Raw genomic sequence first — 5716 nt, 5'->3', positions numbered from 1 at the left:
TCATAGGAACATGTATAAGTCATGAAGAAAGCAATAGCAACATACTAAACGATCGGGTGCTAAGCTAATGGAATGGGTCATGTCAATCAGTTCATTCAACTAATGATGTGACTCGTTAATCAAATAACAACTCTTTGTCATGGTTAGGAAACAGTAACCATCTTTGATTAACGAGCTAGTCAAGTAGAGGCATACTAGTGACACTCTGTTTGTCTATGTATTCACACATGTATTATGTTTCCGGTTAATACAATTCTAGCATGAATAATAAACATTATCATGATATAAGGAAATAAATAATAACTTTATTATTGCCTCTAGGGCATATTTCCTTCATATGGCTCTTCGGCCAAAGCATGGGCCAGCTTATGCAGGCGCTGAGGGTCATCACATCATCTTCGTCGGCCCCATGGGGTCGATACGTAGGTAACATGTCGTCGAAGCCCGACAGCACCCGAACCAGTTGAACCCTATAAAAGGTTGGTGGCATCTGATTACCGTGGAACACGCGGCTGCCCGGTTGAACGATTATGCCCTTGGTGACATCGACCAACTCGTCGTTCATGAAGTGCGGGAGAGTGCACAGAACGTCGGCGGCGCCCTGCGAAAACATGTAGGGCGTCAAGGATGCCCGGTCAAAGGCAAGGAGATGAAGTCATCGGCCGAGAGGCTTAATTAGTTACCGTGATGGCGTCGAGCTCGGCTAATGTCGAGGCACCGCCAACGGCGAGCGTGCAAGTGACGGAGGGGCCGCTTGCCGCCGAGGTGTCGGCGGGCGTATTCTTCCCACACCCGGGTGTATTAAGCTACAATGCCGGCGCCGCCGCGGGAGACACCAATGCCGCCTCCACCGGAGACACCAATGGCGCCGCTGACGCGTTGCGCAAGTTGCTGCCCGTGAAGCTGGGAATCGGGGGCGGCCCCTGTTGGCCGCCCGCAATCCACGCATGCAGCCCAGAAACCAAGGTAGGCATAATGGCGGTGATCGTCGCTCCCAGTTGGTCTCGCACTTGCTCTTCGACGATCTCCGGAATCCGCGCCACTTGTGCCTTGAGTTGTTGAACCTCGCGCTCCTGGCTTTCTGAGCTGGTCTTTCTCTCCTTTCGCCCAGCAGTATAGTACTCCGACCATTTCGTGGACAAGCCTTTGCCGGCCACATGACCAACTGAAGATGGCTTACTGAGCTTATCCTTGTTTTTCATTACGTTCAATGCCCTATTTAAAGGGGTGTCGAAAGGGGAGCTCTGAGACGACCCCGCGCTACTGCTTTCAGTGTCCTGCGGAAGGAACGTGAACCATTTACAAAATTGGCTTCATTAATTAGAATGCAACCATATGGAGCTAATTACGCGGGGGTGTATTCCTTACCACAACACGCTCAAGCGCCTTGGTCTTCAGATCCGTGGTAAGCTCCTTGGTTACCGGGTCCACCTTGTACCGGGCCCTGACATAGTTCATGGTCTGCTTGTCACGGTATTTCTCGAAGAGGGGCGGTAGGCCTTGCTCGGCACGCTCCGCGTCCTCCTTGTCCCATATAGGTTCTGCCACTCTGTAACCGCCGGGACCGAGTTTGTGGACCCCTAAGTTCATGTCCCGCATCTCTTTCCCCCACTGACTTGATTCCACGGTTGCGTCGCTCTCGCACTTGATCTTGAACTCCAGGTAGTCATCTTCACTGATCGAAGGATGCTTCTCCTTGATCTTCTCATAACTATCACCTTTTTTAATCATTCTCTTCACCGCGGCTCTCCAAGTAGCTAGGGTCGTGCTCATCTTCGTGAGGGCGGCACTGTTCACTTTATTCCCTCTGAGGCTTGTGTTTGCGAAGTCACCGGGGAACTTGTATCGTTCATGCAGCTTCGTGAAGAGGAGGTTGCGCAAATTCCCTCGGTCACGATGCCTTAGGTTCTTGGTGTTGATCGAGACAGTGCTCCGGAGAATGCACCCGAGCTGTCCCGCGTACCCCTTGACTATTTCTGGGGGCGCCGTTGGATGCCGCTTGGAGGACACTTCAGTAAATTCCTCCTTGACGGTGCCGAGCACGTTTGGCCGCCGGTCCTTCCGTTGCCTCTTCGGTTGGCTGCCATCTGTGCGTGCGCTGCCATCATCAGTGGTGGCATCCTCGGTGGCACCATCAGTGGTGTCATCCCCGACGCCACTAGGGGTTGTGTAGTCAGGATCGGTGTCTTCTGCGGTGTCCTCATAGCGGTGAGGTTCTTCCTCCATCTCCTGGGACAGCTCCCAGAATGCCTTGCCCGAACCGCTAGCCTCATCGTTGTGGGCCATGTTTCGCTCTAAATTGGAAAAAAATTTGGTCAAAAAGTTGGATATTGTCAAGGAACAAGATCTCTAAGTTGACCAAATAACCTACTTCTCGAGGAATGTCGCCAAAAAGTTGGCTTCGGTGTGCGGTACAAACCTGAATTTTGGAAATCTACAGAATGAACAAGCTAAGGGCTGCAAATGCCCGCAAGGCTTCAAGGGTGACGACATAATGGCTCAGTGTTATTTAAGGGTTGGTTTGTGAGGAATTATCATGGTCTCATCATTTAGGGTTTGTCGACACCGAGGCATCCTAAAAGCTAAGCTTTTATCATTTAGGGTTTGTCGATGCTGAGGCACCCTAAATGCTAAGTTAAGTTTTCATCATTTAGGGTTTATCGATACCGAGGCACCCTAAAAGCTAAGGTTTTATCATTTAGGGTTGTCGACGCCGAGGCACCCTAAAAGCCAAGGTTATATCATTTAGGGTTTGTCGACGCCGAGGCACCCCAAAAGCCTAAGTTTGTATGCCTTTAGGTGAATAGGAAGTTACTTCTGCAAATATCTATTGGGTCCAATAAGATAATCCATAGTGTGGTGAAAACACGCCCTTCGAACTGGTTTGAGCTATTGGTGAATGGAGATGGTCTAAGATTTTCAGTAGTAAGAAGTGAAGTGGTAATTTTGAGAGCAAATGGTTAGGATGAGTGGTTCATCTTTCCTGTTTAGCTTTACAATAGAATATTGTTAGTCATGCACACTTGTGCATTTTCAGCCAGGCCCAGTGGAGTTGGCCTAAAACATTTCTTTCTTTAAGCCTACTACGTCTATCTCAAGTATTTATGGTCAAGGGTTAGCAGGGCCATCCAAATAGAATATGAGGTATGGGCTTTTTCAGTAGGTCATCCTACCAGATTAGGGTTTATCGACGACGAGCAACTGACATTAGTAATAACTATGAGTTGATATCACACTTCTATATGTATAACACAAGAGGCAGTTGATCCTACTTAATTAAGTACTAAGATACCCCCGCCCATGCATTAGTCGCAAGTACCCCATATGTCCTATTTTTAGCAAAGACATGCTAAAATTCACAGAAAATTTCAGCATGACCTTTGCTGAAAATAGGACATATGGAGTACCCGAATTTGCCGGAACGGAAGTTAATCGACATTCCGACAAACTCAAGGGCCTCTCGGGGTACCTGCAAAATCATTATCCCAGGTGTACAAGGCAATGTGCTACTTGCTTAAATCTTCGTCCAATGCTATTTACAAGACAAACAATAGGTGGCAAAGCCCAGTGTTAAAAAAGGGCCTCCATCACAACATGGAAAATACGTTGGCTTGTGAAGAGGTGAAACAATATATGCATCTCCAGGCAGTATCATTCACCATTACTTGCACCGCTCTCTGAGCTCACAATTTTGTCTTGCTATTCCCTATCATAATACAACATGGATCACTTGTAAGAATTGTAAACTGAGTTGGAACAAAGACAATGCCTGTATTTAGATGATATGTTAACCTGAAGCATTTTTCGGCTTTTCATAGTTTTAGCATATGCAGCATTTTCGGTACAAAGGGGATAATGTCTCTACATAAAAAATTTACAAGCATGATTCAAAGTGACATTAACTGCATAAAAATGTACGTAGCATTAAACTTATGAGCTGGCCACTGTTGATTTGTGTGCTTGCACTGATATTTAGGAGTTCAATGGTTTGACCTATTACAACTTCGTTCACTGCTTCTATTCTGCTCACTCCTGATGAGTCTAGTATTTTTGGCTAACAACTGAGCATTTCCATGTTAAAATAATAATAATGTGGCTCTAATTCTTTTTTCCCCTGTCAGCTCGAAACAAGGACCTCCATATAATGTCCTTGTTCTGTCAGATTTGATCTATACATAACTAGTAGTACTTGTCTGTGTATTTGGATCTGCTATCATCATCATCATCAAGTAAATTATGTCATTTGAACAGATGTATACTATTTGAATGCCAAGTACATGACTGAGCCTGAATGTGGACAGCAATGCTTGATAAAATGGGGGAATCAAATAAATTATGTCTGAATCTGAACCCTGCAGGGATTAGATCCATATACTAGCTAGGAGATCTAATAAATTATGTGATTTGAACAGATTTATAGTATTTGAATGCTTAGTACATGACTGAATCTGAATGTGGACAACAATGACACAAAGACATATGAGCCGTGACACAAAAAGGCAAAGACATATGAGCCATGACACAAAACAAACCTAGCTATCTCTGAACTACTTGCAAAGCAACAACCACGCAAAACTGCACACAGAAGAGCAAAAACACAAGGCCTAAATACCCTAGAGCAGCCCCCAAACCCAGCAAACTATCCAATCAGGGGCAGTGAGCAAAGCAGCAGCAATGCAAGGAGCGGAGTAGCGGCAGGAGCAGCAACGCAGCAGTAGCAGCACAAGGAAAAGCAGCAGCACATAGCAACAACAGGAGCAGGGACAGCGCTTACGGGCATGCGTGAGGCAAGGCGCAGGGGCGCAGGAGGTAGCGGCACTAGGCGGGGCAAGGGCCGGCCCGGCGACCGGCCGACGCGCTGGTGGGCATGGCCGTGGCGCAGCGCGGGGGGCAAGGCGAAGCCAGGGAGCCAGGGCTGCGCGAGGTGACCGCGTGCTCACCGCGAGCGCGGGCACGACAGTAGCGACGCCAAACAACAATGCAGGAGCTCGGCAACGGCGGCTACGGCAACGAACCCGATGGGGGAAAGGGGAATCGGTCGAGGGCCTCACCGAGGTGCTCGACGATGAGCTCGGGAGGTCGGGGGTGGCCGGGGCGGAGCGACGTGACGAGGTGGACGAGGGTGATCGAGGTTGGCGAAGACGGCAATGGCGACGATACAGTGCAACTCCGGTCGATTGAGAGCACGTAGATGAAGAAGCAGTCGAAAGCGGTCCTCCTGGACGTCTCCGTGCGGCGCGGGTGACTGGTGGCGTCGAAGTGGGTCGGGGCGGCGGCGGAGCAGCAGGTCGAGGGCTCGGGGTATTGGGGATTTCGGATCGATGGTGTTTTTTATCTTTGCTTTTTTTAGTGGGGAAAGGGTTAGCAATGGCGCACCATCTAGTGGTGCGCCATAAACACAGTGATAGCAATGGCGTACCTTCCCCGGTGCGCCATTACTAATTTTTTTTATTATTTTTAGTTGCATCTAATATTTTTTTTAGAAAATGAAAATCAAATTTGAAAACATTTATGAATGTGAAAAAATATCATCAAATTTTTTATTTGAAAATATTTATGAATATGAAAAAATATCATCAAATTTGTTATTTGGAAATATTTGAAAAAATATCATAAAAATTTGGTATACCAATGGCGCACCTCCTAGGGGTGCGCCATAAGTACATTGATAGCAATGGCGCACCTTCTCCTGGTGCGCCATTACTAACTTTTATTA

The sequence above is a fragment of the Triticum urartu genome, chromosome 7 (assembly GCF_003073215.2).
Source record: "Triticum urartu cultivar G1812 chromosome 7, Tu2.1, whole genome shotgun sequence".
NCBI lineage: Eukaryota > Viridiplantae > Streptophyta > Magnoliopsida > Poales > Poaceae > Triticum > Triticum urartu.
Note: the sequence above shows the minus strand (reverse complement) of the source record.